Here is a 17,118-nt window from a genome sequence, read left to right as displayed (position 1 = left end):
GACTCTGTGGTAAATCCAAAACGTAGATTTCTCTTTGGACACGGTCGGCCAACCCATGCAGGAAGACGTCCCACTGCGCCTCCTCGTTCCACTTGCACTCCGCCGCCAGAGTCCGGAACTCAATTGAATAATCCGCCACCGTGCGATCTCCTTGCTTCAACGCCGTCAATCTGCAGGCTGCATCTCTTCCAGAGACCGCACGGTCAAATACTCTTCTCATCTCGGCGGCGAGTGCCAGGAACGAGGAGCAGCATGGATCGCGACCCTCCCACACCGCCGTTCCCCACAATGCCGCCTGTCCGGTGAGCAGAGTCAGCACAAACGCCACCTTGGCCTCCTCTGCTTCAAAGGTGCGTGGCTGGAGAGAAAAGTATAATGAGCACTTGTTCAGAAAAGCTCGACAGAAACTTGGCTCACCGGCATAAGTCTGTGGTGTAGGTAGACGTGGTTCAGGCTGATCCGTCAGCGATGGTAGTGGGGGAGGAACGGGCGGCGTGGGTGGCGCAGCGGGACTACGCAGTTCTTGTAGCTGTTGGGAGAGCTCGGACACCTGTGTCACCAACGCCTGTACGGCGCGACCGGTAGATGAAATGCTCTCCTGCTGTTGATCCATCCGCGCAATGCTGTGGTTGATGAACTCCGTTAATGCTGCGGAACTTGCTGCATCCATAATGTTGGTCAGATCGTTCTGTCACGGGAAATAAGGATAGATGCAATAGCAAGTGGTAATATCTCATTTATTGAGCTTCACTCCAGAAAGTCAGAGAAACATGTAACACAAGCAGGAGAGCGGTGACACAGGGACTTTGATGAGTCGTGACGTGGAGATGATGAAAATCGAGCTGTAGTCCGGGTGAGAGGTGATCGTGTAGGAGTCCAGGTGATCTGTAGTCATGAACATCCAACGAGGAACACAAGACCGGGAACACTGATACGAAGAACTCCAACGAATGCACACACGAGGAACGAGGAACAAAACAGGGAACTCCAACAACGATCTGACAAACATGAAACGAAAGACAAGGCATTAAATAGGCTGGCAGAGATTAGAAACAGCTGCCGCTGATCAGACAATCAGCGGCGACGCCCACATGAAACAATTAACGTGACAGCACAACGTAAACACAGACAACAGAGTGAGACAGCGGATCCACAACCGTGACATTTATGAATCGCCACCTGTACATTTGTGAATTGTTTTCTTTGCATTTGTGGATCGCTGCGCGCATTTGTGAATCTCTTCCTGTGCATTGTTGAATCACCTCATGCATTTGTGGATTCTGGAACAATTCTGGCATTCTAGGGTGCTTCTCAATTCTTATTTGTGCATCCTTGTTTCCTTTCCTCGCTTCCTTTCCTCGCGTCTTAGCTCCACCCCTTCAAGATGCGAGGGAAGGATGCAAGGAAAAGATGCGAGGACGGAGGAATTGAATCAAGTGAAATGATATATCCTCGCTCCCTTTAGCGTCACTTCAAAGTGTCATCAGCTGCACTCGAGCGATCTACCCATACTGTATGTTGTTAAAGTTTGGTTATTTAAAAAATTATAATAAATATTAATGAAGCAAGATGCCCCGTTGAAATATATGAGGTATAAAGTTTATTTAAACTGTAAAAGTAAAGCATACATTTAAATTATTGTGACAGATATGAAGGGGGAGGAGAATGCATGCGTGCGTCAGGTTTCTTGACAAGAAAGACTTCCGCAAAGGATGCACCAGTGTATCCTCGCTCATGACTCCTCAGAAAGCCTCCTCACTCCTCGATCCTTGCCTCCTCGCGGTGCAAATAGAGAATTGAGATATCCTTCAAGATGGCTGAGCTTGATCGTTTTCCGGGTCATAGGATGGAGGACGTAGGAGCGAGGATACGAGGAGGGATATTGAGAAGCACCCCTAGATCCACAAATGGGTCGACTCCACCCACCGACTACTCAAGCCAATCAGATAATGGCCACGTTGCGCTGACCAATCGCAGCACACTCTTGCTACAACCAATCACGTTTTGCTTTACATTCGTGGTGGGAACAGACTCTGAAAGGAGCTCAGTACTATTCTAACATGGGCGCATTGTTTGTGTGATAAAAACACCCTGTTTACAAAATGTAACAGACTTAGATTTAATCTTTTAATTTGTTTTGTACATATTTTTGTGGGTGTAGTTATTGTAGGGAACTCACCCTAGGAAGTAAAATTAGCTCAAGTGAAATATTTATAGGAAGTTATAAAGAGTTGTATAGCTTATGACCGAGCAACTGAGTTATCCAGCGTTCATTTGCTAGAGCCGTAATAAGCTCTTGTAACGGATATGAATATCCAACAATCGTGAAAACACTGATTAGAGAAAGGTAACTTTAAGATCGACAGTTTAAGATATTCAATTTTAGAAGCACATAATACAAGACACTTTCTTTTAAAATCTATGAAAGACTTTATTTATTCTAACACTAACTAATCTAACACGGACACACACATACATACACACATTCATTAATACGCGTTGCAGTAATAAAGGAAATAAGAGAGAAAGAGTTTTAGGAGAGATATGATGAATTCCTAGCAAAATTATGCACTTCAGAAAATCTGACCCGAATGAACCATGAATCATTAATTTAAATGTACCAGTTCAGTTTTAATCTGGAGATACTTGCTCGAGTCGACTTTAAATGTGAATATCCCTCGTCGGCGTGGAGAGAAGGGTTTCAAGTCGATGATTTGTTGCAAGGTCTTAAAGGTCTGTTTTGTGTTCGGTAGAACCCAATCACGTTTGAGCTTGCTGGAAAAATTAAAGGAAGTCTCTTTGTCGCTGGAGTTAAAATGGAAGCGGCAAAAGTCATTGGTCGAACTTTGTGGCAAAACTTAGAACACGAGACTCTCAACGGAAAAGAAAGTTAAGTGAAAGAAAAGAAAAGTGAGTGAAAGTTGGATGGCTTGAATGAGCTGCTTGTCTGTTCTTCTTGTTATTCCTTGGTTCTTGGTACTTGTCTTGACTCACTATCTTGCAATATGACTATTTAAACTTGTGTTTGTCACACCTCTGAAAGGAGTTTTTGGCCAATCAGATATTGTCCTGTTTCAAAAGGGCTTTTTTCTGCCCCCAATCATAAATAGGTGTTACTTCCCATCTCTGCTTTAGCAGAGAGTGCCATTTTATCCATAATTCATTCATTCCATAAAACATTCTATTAAATGGAACATTTTAAACAGTGTAGCGTCTGGACCAATCAGCCACACAATTATTCATGGTATTCAATGAATTACCCATAAACTCACTCTCACTATCAAAGTTCTCTGAACTCATCCCCCTAAAACTGCAACCAACATCCCAAGTGTAGCTAGCACACAGGCACAACTAGGTGTCCTGTTACAGTTATATGGTACTTTTATGATCCATAAGAATGCTGTAGAGACTAGTGACTCATCCTTCCTGAGAAGGACAAATAAACTCTCTTAATCCTACGTATTCTCTATATAACCACTTGGGAAATGTATAAACATGTATCCAAGTTTCCCATCTCATGACTTTCCTTTTATAGGCTTTATTCTATGTATTAATTCTCTCTTTTGAACTATTTTGGTATTAATGTTCCATAGTTGCAAATGTATAGTTAACTGAGATCACATTGGCAGCATGCTTGGTATCTACGGACTCCAACTTTCATTTCCTATTTGGTAATTTATGTTACATGTTACTAACTCTGTGACACATTAGTATTATAATAATCTAGAGGGTTCTTCTCTCAAACATCCAATCCAGTGTCTTATGCTAATATCTTGCTACAGAACAAAGACTCGTAAAACTTCCCTCCGAGGGGGCAACTCCTTATTGGCTCAGACACCTTAAGAGGGTGTGATGTCTCCACCCCTTATATTCATGGATCACAAGATAAAACCTCTCGCTTCCTGCTCTTCCTCTCTCTTCTTCTTTTCTTTTACTGACAAATGCTGACGTCAAGATGATGCTTTAAGAAGCTAGAAGCTTCTAAGGAACCCCAAGCTTGTGCCAGGCCTCGGCCTAGACCTTCCATTCACCAAAGATCCTCTGAATCCAACTGGTTCTCTTTCATCAAGACAATATAAGCAAAGATTCAACGGGACCCTCCACAAATTGCATCAGGACACTTTAATTCAACTTGGAGAGACATGCAAGTATCAAACTTAGTCTCATTATCGGATACATTGAGTATCCTTACCCCTTTTAAAGAAGGGCCGGTTAAAATTAAAACTGATGGTTTGCTCAAGGCTGTTGATCTGCTGAATGTCCAACAATGCTGTAACCTCTTGCTTCCTGTACTCTGCTTTAGCTCTCTCTCTCTTGGTAAACTGTATGCATGTATGTGTGTGAATGTTAGAGTAGTTTAAGTGTTTAGTCTAGTTAATAAAGTCTTGTTCATGTCACACGTAAGGTTGTCCGTGTTTTGCGCTCATATACGGGAGTCCCTATTCATGTCGGTCCTGACTACAGGCTTTTAGTAGAATAAGATTATTTCCCATAACCTGGAAATGAACATTTCTTAGTTAATAAACAATTAACACTGTGTGTTCATTGAACAACAGGTTAATTGATTGTAATATTAATTTTATTACATTAAGTTAATTTTATTAACTGATTAAAATATTAATAATTAATTATAACTAGTTATGATTAATTATTCATATTTATTTTGAGCTAATTTGCTACAACAGATTTCATTCAAGTCAGGATATAGGAAAGAGGAAAAGAACCAAATCCATTCCAAATAAGGCATGCTTTCAGTCAGTCATTCAAGAGTTATCACATTTACAGTGGGTACGGAAAGTATTCAGACCCCATTCAATTTTTCACTATTTGTTATATTGCAGCCATTTGCTAAAATCATTAAGTTCATTTTTTTCCTCATTAATGTAAACACAGCACCCCATATTGACAGAAAAACACATAATTGTTGACATTTTTGCAGATTTATTAAAAAAGAAAAACTGAAATATCACATTACTCTCTCCACTGTAAGCATTCTGTAATCACTCCACTCCCGGTCCACTCCGGGTTTTCCATTCCCACTTAGTATGAGAGAAGTGCATGACAGGCTACGTTTTGAGGTAGAACCAGAACCATATAATTAGTTGCACACGTGTAAACACAAAAATCCACACAAGATCTGTTTTTTTTGCATCCAATCTGAGCCACTTCCAAATGTGGTTTTAAATCCGATACATATCTGATATCTGGACATGTGACTTACGTCTAAACACGCATATCCGATTCCCATTGGAATTCCATGCCATCACAAGGCGAGGGTGACACGTTTGCTCACTAAAAGGAAGCTTTAATGTTGTATTATGAAGCAGACGTGCTTGTGTGCACTCAAACTAAAAATTTGCAGCTTCAGTTGGGAACTTAATGATGCATGTAAACATAAAAACTGGTGCCTGTAAACGTAGCCAATGAGATTCTGCTCTCTTTTGGTGCCTGTCTCTAGTGGCCCATCGATGAATCGCTGTTTAAGTCACTTCCGTATTGGCTTTAAGAGAAACTGGGGGAGGTTGCCGCTTGGGACAGAACTTTATTTCAGCTAATATGGACACAGTTGCAGGAAGTCTCTGATGTATCAGATAAACAGGCATGGGCTTGGCTTAGCGAAATGGGTGAGAATGGAAAGGCTTTTAGTTCATGGGCTAAAAAAAAATCAAACAGCCAGGTACGTGTCAGAAGCCTGTTTCTGCCACAGTTGAGTAAAAAATATAATTTTGAGAAACTTTCTCATAATAATGAGAAACTTCTACGCATGTGCAGAGCAGTGGAGCAGAAGTGCGTGGCACGCTAGCGATCCGCTGGTCAAAGCTGTATAATGCGAGAACACAAACGTCATTATTATGAGATACTAAGACTTTCTAATTATGATAAAGTTTCTCATTACTATGACTTACAGAATTAAATGTTTACTCAACTGTGGCATAAATCTGCTTCCATATGTCTTTGCACAGCGAATCACAGGAGACTTCAATATGATGACAAAAAAACAAAGTTTCAAACTTATCCCCTTTAAATGCTATAGTCTATTAAAAAGAGTATCGGTTAAAAGGAGTATGTCTTAACCTGAAAAAACATTCAGTCAGAAGAATTGAGTGTGAGATGGGCTGTTGAATGAATGACATATTTGTTATGGACACCTTATTGTTTACATTTTACTGTCATTGTCACAGAAATCTGACTTTATACATGTGAAAGTTTGATTAACCCTGGACCTCGAGCATCTGATCTTAATTCAGTGTTTAACTGTGCTGTGCTGTTAACAGACAACAAAAGTGGAAAAAGCTTGTAAAAATTCACATGTACACACAAACTGACAACCAATCACTCCTTTCAGATGTCATTAGAAACTGTAATCAATAATTAGATGAATGGCCTACAGTCACTGCACTGCTGTGTATCTGTGGATTAACATGTGCCCAAAAAGATGGAAATATCTGAAATCATTGTGGGACATTTTATGGTTTCCATGAGGAAACCATTTTATAAATCACACAGAATCATGTTTATTGAAAATGTAAAACAGCAGAAAATTTCCTGTGATGGTAGATTTATGGTAGAGTTAGTGTAAGAGGAGAGAATATACAGTTTGTACAGTATAAAAATCATTACGACTATGATTGATTGTGTCTGTGTGTGTTTTCCAGTGTGGATCATGGAGGAGAGATCAGGATTACACCAGGAGTACGGAAATGTACGTCTACACAAACACACACATACACACACCCCTATCTTATCTGTTTGATAACCGTGGTGATTTCAGTCAGAACCTCATTTAGCACAAACTCTATTACAGAATGACATTTCTTAAATGAATTATTATTATTATTGGTTGCTTGGCAACAGACCTCAAGATTTCCTAAGAACTACAGATGAGATTCTGTAAGATAGGAGAAGAATCCTGAATAAAGTTCAGATTTGCCTCTGTAATACAAATTTGTGAAAAATCCTAAATTAACTGCTCAGATCTGAACTGAAGATAGAACGTTTCTGTAATAAATGATACACTGATGTGTTTTATCTCCATCAGATTCCCATCGGATCACTCTGGATCTGAACACAGTGAATAAACGCCTCCTTCTGTCTGAGAGGAACACAGTGATTACTAACACTTACACAGATCAGCCATATCCTGATCATCCAGACAGATTTGATGATGATCGTCAGGTGTTGTGTAGAGAGAGTGTGAGTGATCGACGCTGTTACTGGGAGATTGAGTGGAGTGGACTTGTGTTTATATCAGTGTCATATAAGAGCATCAGGAGGAAGGGACGGGGTAATGAGTGTGTGTTTGGATATAATGATCAGTCCTGGAGTTTGGACTGCTCTCCCTTCAGTTACACATTCAAACACAATAAAAAACAGACTGAACTCCCTGTAAAGCCCATCATCAGCAGAACAGTGAATGAGGAGAATCACTATAGAGTAGGAGTGTATGTGGATCACAGTGCAGAAACTCTGTCCTTCTACAGCGTCTCTGGAGACACAATGATCCTCGTCCACACAGTCCAGACCACATTCACTCAACCCCTCTATCCTGGGTTTAAAGTTGATTATAAATCATCAGTGAAACTGTGTTGATGAATCAGACTGATGAGAGACTCTACCCATAATGCTTTGAGCTCATAATGAATCAGACTGTAGAGAGATTCTACCCATAATGCTTTGAGCTCATGATGAATCAGTGACTGTCACACTTGACTAATGATCCAAGATAAGTGTCTCGACACATAAAGACGATGAACACTTAATGACTCCATCACTCTCGAGAAAGGAGAAAAGCTGTAGGTACACATTAGTCATGCCCCACCAAAGATCTCCTTCTACCACGGATGGCACTTCCTCTCTCAGATCCACGATAGATGTTCATAAACAAACAAACTGTATTGTTTTCTCCTCCGTGGTCACATCTAACTCGAGATGGAACCCCATACCTAGCTGTGGCTTGAACAAACTGGTCAAACACTGTGCCAGCCCTGTTGTTGTCAGAGGCTTTCAAAAATACAACCAGTCTGAAAAAAATCCCATACTGTCACACCCCAACTCTCCCGTCATCTAAGTGTAAAAATGAATCACTAGTATTCGCTGGGTCACATGACCATAAATGATAAGACTACTTCCTCTCAGTGTCCATTGCATGTACCCTTCACTAATAGGCCATTAGTAAAGGGATTCAGTTGTTCACTTTCGTTTGAAACACTAATGGCGTCCTTTTCTCAAAGTGCCCTTAAATGGCTTAAAAATGCCGTTTGGAATTTGCCCTTGAATATGCGCCTAATAGCGAACATTATCTAAGTTAATGTTAGAGCAAGCGGCTATGCCAGATAGATAATCATCTTCATGTTAAATCAAATCATGCATTTTCTACTGGCTCTATGCCAGTTTGAAAAAGGCGGCTGAGGCGAGGTGACAGAAACATAACCAGTGTAACGTGAGAGGACAGCTGCAAGTACGGAGGATGCAGAGATGTTGCTGGATGTTTATATTAACATTTCTTACTGTTTAAAAGATCAGCCCTTGGGGTTGGTCCCTCAAAATGTGGGCTCCCAGGCAATTGCCTGCCCTATTGCAATGCGTCTGCACATAGGTAATTCTTTAGGTTTTAAGCTTTGGATATTATTTTTGTCAAAATGAAACGTTGGTTAACAATGCAGGAAGGCCAGCGGAGGAGAGCGGAGATGCACCATCATCATGCCTTTGCAGTATGATGCAGGAGCAGCACGTGCTATTGTGCTTTCACAGATGCCAGGTTTGCAGTGCAAACACAAACAACATTTACTTATTTTTATTTTAAATCCAAAAGTTGTTACTGAGCATGGCTTGTCAGCATTGTGATTCTTTGTATACACTATATTTCATAGATGTCACGTTTAAATGTTTTATTAAGTTCATTACTTTATATTTATGTAAACAGGGTTCCCATTCTAAGCCAAATGTCAAATTCCCTGACTTTTCCTTGACTTTCACAAACTAAAAAGCTGAATTTCCATGACCTATAATGAACGGAGCACTGAGCAGACAAAAAACGGACGCAAACATAATTTTTCAAACTTTATTTACTTATTCACAGTTGTTTTATTACAAAACTAACTTAAACACATTCACGCTACTTTTTTTTTTATTTGTTAAATGGACTGATATTTTTCCGAACTATTTCTACAGAAATTAATTGTTTTCAGGGGTTAAACACAAGAATTTTCTGTTTGTGTTCAAGTTCATTCTTCACATTTAGTTTTTGCAGACCGTGTTAGACTGTTTGACTGAGCAATCAATGTAAGATTGCCTACACTTTCTGCCTTTAATGCAAGGTCATCAGCAGATTGCTCCATAGCTGAGGCATTTTTTTTTTCTTTTTCTTCAACTCAATCTCATCAGAGAATTTTCCTTTTCATGTTTAGTTTTTCTGCTCCTTTAAGCCTTTTCTGTTCTTGAGATGAAAGATGTATCACTGTCTTGACAAGAATGCAGACTGAAGGCCTTATTTACCACAAAGTTATCAATTCCCCCTACTGACCTCAAATGATTCACACTTTCCCTCATGTTTTCAACCTCGATTTGTTTGACTGAAAAACCTCGCTCCACGGTTGTTTTTCCATGCAAGAGCATTAGGAGGAGTGCCACAACATTCCAGTGTTTCATACACCTTTTCTCTTGCCTTTTTATAGAATAGGGTATTTACCTGACCTGTGACAGGATTGAAGTCAGTGAAATCTGCCCTTCTCTTCTGCAGTCTTATTGATGAACTTCCTGTACTGTTTGAGAATATCATTGCACTCATTTTCATCTACTCGGTTGGTCTCAGTGAGCAGTTTGAGGATGTTTTTCAACTTGTTGATGCATGATGAACCTTTATTGCTTGCCATCCTCCCTGGATCTAGGCAATCCATGCTGCACACAAGTGGAGATTTTTCTTGTAATTTCCCTTCAAGTGTCAGTAAGCACTTTCTGCAATCCATCCTGAACTCCAACACTCTCTTCTCACTGATCTTCTGTGATGACACCAGTCCCTTCAGCATTCTGTCAGCAGAGAACGCAATGTCTGTGACATCAATTGACATCATTTTTAATACTGTGTTTGCATTAGCAATCATATCAGGCTTGATAAAATGATCCATAATTGACCTGATGACATTAGAAAGATCAGCAGCCAGAAAAGGAATCATAGGCCGGTCTGTTTGATATAGGTTAAAGAAAAAAAGTGCAGAGACCCACTGTTGCCTGCAAAGGCTGCACCTTTCTTTGACAGTAGTATAGGATTTAGTTCCAGGGTTAGGGAATTTGCCTGCCTCTACTGCATCCACATATTTCTTCAAGTTCGTAAATATATTGATCATTCCCTCTGTAACTGGGACATTCTCTACCCATCTTGTTTTACAGAATTTGAGTGGCATAAGAGGAGATGTTTGTGCAACAGCTTTAGCATAATCCTCTCTTCAGGCAGGGGAATCTTTCAGTAGCCAATAAGCATTACTTAAGAACTGGTCTACATTCCAGTTTGAGGCATCTGCACCCTTTTCAAATACCCCATGCAAAATATGTAGGCCACAGCTACCCACAATTAGTAACACAGTTCTTGTCCAAGTTCAGTTTGTGTAAGGTCTTGGAATTTAAAATTAACATTAGTTCCATCCATTGAAAGCTGTACAAGACCTTTGTAATTCAACCCCTCTGTTGACTTGTGGAAGACCTCCACCATATCCTCTTCTGCGACCCATGAATCAAGAAGTGAAGTAGCGTGTAACGACAGCATCATTGTCCTAAAATCTTAAATGAATGCCCATTTGCTTTGTTTGGGTCTTCCGATTCAAGCTTTCATCAAAAAGCAAAACACATCCATCCTTAAGAGACCTTATTCTATGTTCCATGACTTATATACATTTGTGACATATATATATATTATATATATTCCATGAAAAATATAACATTTCCTGACTTTCAATGTATAGGTGTAAGGCTTTTCTCCAGTGTGAATTCTAATGTGGATTTCAAGTTTTTCTTTTTGTCTGAAACTCTTTCCACACTCTTGACATGTATGACGCTTTTCTCCAGTGTGAATTCTCATGTGTGCTGTAAGGTTTCCTTTCTCTCTGAAACTCTGTCCCCATTGTTGGCAGGTGTAAGGCTTTTCTCCAGTGTGAGATCTTGTGTGGATTTCAAGTATTCCTTTTTGACTGAATCTCTTTCCACACTGTTGGCAGGTGAATGGACTCTCTCCAGTGTGAGTTATCATGTGTGCTGTAAGGTTTCCTTTCTCTCTGAAACTCTTTCCACATTGTTGGCAGGTGTAAGGCTTTTCTCCAGTGTGAGATCTTGTGTGGATTTCAAGTTTTCCTTTTTCACTGAAACTCTTTCCACACTGTTGGCAGGTGAATGGATTCTCTCCAGTGTGAGTTATCATGTGGACTTTAAGGTTTCCTTTATAACGGAAACACTTTCCACACTCTTGACAGGTATGAGGCTTTTTCTCCAGTGTGAATCCTCATGTGGACTATAAGGCTTCCTTTTTGTGTGAAACTCTTTCCACACTCTTGACAGGTGTAAGGCTTTTTTTCTTCATTGTGAATTCTCAAGTGGATTTCAAGTTTTCCTTTTTCACTGAAACTCTTTCCACACTGTACGCAGGCGAATGGGGTCTCTACAGTGTGAATTCTCATGTGGGTTATAAGGGTTACTTTTTGAATTAAACTCTTTCCACACAGTTGGCAGGTGTAAGGTTTTTCTGCAGTGTGAGTTCTCAAAGGTTTCCTTTTTGATTGAAACTCTTTCCACATTGCCGGCAAGAAAAAAGTTTCTCTCCAGTGTGAATTCTCATGTGGACTTGAAGGTTTCTATGTTGATCAAAACTCTTTCCACACTGTTGGCAGGTGAAATATCTTTTAGTTTCTGTCTTTTGAACTCTTTTTCGTGAGGAAGTCTTTTTAGCCAGCGTCGACCTTTCCCCAGTCATGAAATCATGTTTATCATTATGTTCTTTATCTTCTTCCCTTTCATTAAGTTCATGACTAGCCTCTCTCAGTGCTTTTCGATCTAGAACGAAAATAGACAAAACAATTTAGACATTTAAAGCATCAAAACCAACAACATGTATGATCTATAGCAGGGGTGTCCAACCCTACTCCTGGAGAGCTACCATCCTGCAGATTTTTCCAACTCCAATCAAACACACCTGAACCAGCTAATCAGGATTTTCAGGGTTCCTTGATAATTACAGCAGGTGTGTTGGAGCAGGGCTGGTACTGAAGTCTGCAAGACGGTAACTCTCCAAGAGCAGGGTTGGACACCCCTGATCTATACCCTACCCTATGGATCAGGGATGGTGATATAAGTTTTATCTCTATTTAAATACATGTGCCTGTAATTTTCAAGCAGTACTCAAGAATAAGGGTTAAATATTGGGGTTGGGTTAAATTTTGCAGGTGTATTTGATCCAGGATGGAGCTAAACTCTTCAGAATAGTGTCCCTCCAGAACCAGCCCATCCCGTCTATAGATATTATACTCAATACACCAGTACATTACATGTAACTCTATAAGCTCTTAATTGCTTGAAATCTGCTATGGAACCGACCTGTAGTCAGTTGTCAGTTTTTAAATGGACTTTTTTAAATGCTTGAATATGTGCCACACTTATTGCTGCCAGCTGGTGGCATCATGACCATAAACAATAACATAAACATTAATCAACTCCCATGATTACACATAAAACCTCAACATGATCTAAATCAGGGGTTTTCAGTAGGGATGCACCAATACCAGTATCAGTATTGGGCCGATACCAAGCTCATATACTTGTACACATACTCGTAAAAATACCCCCGATACCAAAGAGCGCTAGAGAGCAGCACATGGAGTAGGATGTGTTTTCAATTAGCTCCGTCACACTTGTTGAAATGAATCATTTAAAACTTCGTTGCTCTTGCTAAATTTGATCACTCAACATAATTAACATGCTGATGATGAATAAATCTTAAAAGACTGTCAAAAAAGGCTCGTCCTTGTCAGCAGACATGGTGGAAGGCACTCTAGCATGTTTATCAAAAAAGAATGTGCCTCTGAAGTCCAAGGTAACGGATTTAGAGGCCAGATATCATTGACAAATTATCAAGATAGCTGGTTTTTCTGAGAACATCAAGAAAGGCAACCCCACACAATTTGTCTCTGGCCTATTGCCTTCACTATTGGGAGAAGCTCATTTTCCATGTGACAAAGGTTGACAGAGCTCACCGCATTGGAAGCATCGTGAACAACGGACCGCGAGTTAAAATTGCCAGGATACATCATGATACTGTTAAGACAGATACTGTGGCTTGCCCGTAACCAAATTCCACTCTCTTTTGATGGGAGTCATATCAGTATCTTTCCGGACTTTCCAGCAGAGGTATCTTCCCAATGCAAACTGCTTGATATTCCACAGGAAACTAAGGGCTAAAGGAATAAAATATGGTCTGTAGTACCCTGTACATCATGGTAGGACTTAATTCCTAGCTGCTGGTGGCCTGTATAATCCAGATATTTTATATATTTTATTTTATATACCGTGGGTACGGAAAGTATTCAGACCCCCTTAAATTTTTCACTCTTTTTTTATATTGCAGACATTTGCTAAAATCCTTTAAGTTCATTTTTTTTCCTCATTAATGTACACACAGCACCCCATATTGACAGAAAAACACAGAATTGTTGACATTTTTGTAGATTGATTAAAAAAGAAGAACTGAAATATCACATGGTCCTAAGTATTCAGACCATTTTCTGTGACACTCCTATATTTAACTCAGGTGCTGTCCATTTCTTCTGGTCATCCTTGAGATGGTTCTACACCTTCATTTGAGTCCAGCTGTGTTTGATTATACTGATTGGACTTGATTAGGAAAGCCACACACCTGTCTATATAAGACCTTATAGCTCACAGTGCATGTCAGAGCAAATGAGAATCATGAGGTCAAAGGAACTGCCTGAAGAGCTCAGAGACAGAATTGTGGCATGGCACAGATCTGGCCAAGGTTACAAAAATATTTCTGCTGCACTTAAAGGGCATATTGCAGGTGAGAGCTTCAGTGATTCATGTATAAAATAGATTTTCTTGAAAAAACACGTATAAATACGCTACAGAGGCTTCTGGAGTCGTTTTTTTGTGAGAGAATTTTACTTCTGCATCTGAAAAATGCCAAATCAGAAGTGACGTTACTCAAGGGAGCGCGATCAATATAAACAATAGGAAAACAATGGATCGCAATCACAATTCGGACGCTGAGGAAATTGTAAATGTTTATTTATACTCGTATCACAAACCACAGCCATACAATTAGCCTGCTATGGGTCCAAGAGAGCAGGGATAGGCCAGGATTAGACAGAATAATGGTCAAAAGAGACACATTGAGCTGTTGTGTGATGAGAAGCAGTGGAAAATAGGGCCGAGACCGATGTTAGCTTAGCAAACGATATGTGCTCAGGTCACAATATTGTACAGATTATTATCATGAATCAGGCAATAGCAAAGCTATTGGTCATCTAGGAGTAACATAATCTAATAAACCTTGATCAGGCCTGTAGCATATGCACACGTATCAGGATAATCAATAAACTTTGGAATGTTAAGAACGCTTTTAGCATCCAGCCCTGCATTTTTCTATGTGTTTAATGATATTGTGAAGAAAGTACGCCATCTCGAAAATCCGATCTGATAGTCATAAAGTATGCAAATTCAGCTAGGAGACCAAACAAAGAAAGAGCTTGCCCGCCAACTTTGCATCAATGTCATTGGCTATTCCACCTCAAGGAGGTGTGTCGGCCTATCTGTCATAAAAAGGAACACCAGGATTCTTCCGTGTGTTCTCCCGACGGCCCTGAATCATCCTTTGCCCACTCACGCATGTCTTTCCCAGACGTCACGGCGACCGCGCTGCCATCACGCTCATCTTCGGGACCACCACCTTCCAGCAAAACTTTCAAGTCCTCAGTTCAAACCTTCCCCCGGAATGGAAGAAGCCAACGAACTGCACCAATGCTAAACTGCTAAACCAATGCAAGTATACTGCCGTTTCTCAATCTTAGATGATGAAACTGATTTCCATGCTGGCTTCAAGGACTGTTTAGTAAGTTTTGCTACTTGCCTTCTCTCTTTCCTTCTCTACTTCCACTATTGTACATATGTGTGTATATTCTTGTATATATATTTAGACGTATATATTAAAAACGTTATTCACGCTTGATTGTTCTGTTTGTTCTTTCAACTGAAGACCAAGTCACTTTAACATTTTTCAATTGTTTTATGCTTTGATGCTATAATAGGAATTTATTCTCATGGCCAGAGAATAACTCCGTTCATAATATTCTATGAGAAGCAATGGTTTGCTGGACAAGCTGGTAGTTTCTCTAAATAATTATTGAACCTGAACTAATCATATATGTAATTAATTATAATTCGTTGTAATTGATTCACAATATATGTTTAATTCCCCCTTGGGTCAATATGCGCATAATAATTCATAAAACCTTATGAATTATTGTATTCATATTTCACCCATAAATTTATTAATAATCGTTATATATTACAGGGGGGGATTTTTCCCAAAGTGAGCCGTCAGCTCCAGTCCACTACAATTAGGAGTGGTTAAGGCCCGGGTATATGTCATTTCCCACGTTCTGCTCCATCTCACGCACAGTTGAGTGTGCAAGCCTTTCAAAGATAATTCTTTGCCCGTGAGCATGGAAAGACAGCGCCCCATCAAGCCCCGGGTATACCCTTGTGTGCAGTCGTGTCCGTGAATCTTTCAAAGTATACTAAACCACGGATGCACGTGGATCACTGAGTTTGACACATGCACAATAAAACATTTTCTATAGTATTACCAGACATCATGTCGTCAATGGGACAATCGCTGGGCAGGATCGAAGAAAAATAGTGCATCCACCATTGCAACATAGTTCAGAAGATACACCAAGAGAACAGGAATTAAAAAATGATGGGGAAAGCATGCATCTGAGTTTATTCGTCTTGTTTTTGAATCGCTATTTACACTCTTCTTTGATGACTGCACATTGTGCTCAGTACTGTGTGTATTGCCACCTAGTGGACTCTTCCGTCTTGCTTGTGCATGTGCACCATCTGCGCAGTCTCGAAATTTGGGTTGCCTGCGGCCGGGGTGTGCGGCTGGCCACGAGCCTGCCACATGACGAAAATTGTGAATGTCAAATTCACAAACGAGGACGGCCGAAGTATACCTGGGGCTTCAGTGATCACAAAAATTCAGCTGCAGGCTGCCACTGTTCAGAGAGTAAATCTAACTTACACAGAAGAGATTTTTTTGTTCAGCACATAAAAATGAACTACTTCATTTCAGACTGTGGTGATGTGGTTTCTCCACTGCATGGATCTTCATGTGTATCTTCAGGTGACTTTTAATAGAGAAACTCTTTCAACACTGATCACACGTGTGCAGATTCTCTCTGATGTGTATCATCTCATGTGTTTTCAGAGATGATGACCGCCTAAATCTCTTGTCACACTGTGAACACTTGTAAGGTTTTTCTCCAGTGTGGATCCTTTCATGTTCTTTCAGAGATGATGAATCACTGAATCTCCTGTCACAGTGTGAACACTTGTAAGGTTTTTCTCCAGTGTGAATTCTCTGGTGCACTTTTAAATGGTTTGCTGTAGTAAAAGTCTTCTCACACTCAAAGCACATGTACTCTCTCACACCAGTGTGTATTTTCATGTGCATGTAAACTATAAAACAGTGAAAAATTCTTTCCACACACAGAACATGAATGTGGCTTCTACTTTGTATGAACTCTCAGGTGTCTCTTCAGGACTGATGACCCTAGAAATGATTTGTCACATTGATCACATGCGTGTGGCTTCTCTCCAGTGTGAACTCTCATGTGAACCTCAAGACTTTGTTTGGTTGAGAAACTCTTCCCACACTGATCGCATGTGTGTGGCTTCTCTCCAGTGTGAACTTTCATATGACTCTTAAGATGTCCTTTTTGTTTGAAGCTCTTCCCACACTGATCACATGTGAACGGCTTCTCTCCTGTATGAACTCTCATGTGATCCTTAAGATGTTGTTTGGTTGACAAACTCTTTCCACACTGAGTGCAGGTGAAA

At 40.2% G+C, this 17,118-nt stretch overlaps 1 pseudogene; it reads right to left on the bottom strand.

Moving 5' to 3' along the window:
* LOC137005151 (uncharacterized) overlaps window positions 1-17,118 on the bottom strand; it is a 1,346,463-nt pseudogene that overhangs the window by 864,819 nt on the left and 464,526 nt on the right.

This window comes from Chanodichthys erythropterus, chromosome 3 (assembly GCF_024489055.1).
Source record: "Chanodichthys erythropterus isolate Z2021 chromosome 3, ASM2448905v1, whole genome shotgun sequence".
In the NCBI taxonomy this organism is placed as follows: domain Eukaryota; kingdom Metazoa; phylum Chordata; class Actinopteri; order Cypriniformes; family Xenocyprididae; genus Chanodichthys; species Chanodichthys erythropterus.
Note: the sequence above shows the minus strand (reverse complement) of the source record. Positions and strands in the feature narration are given on the sequence as shown.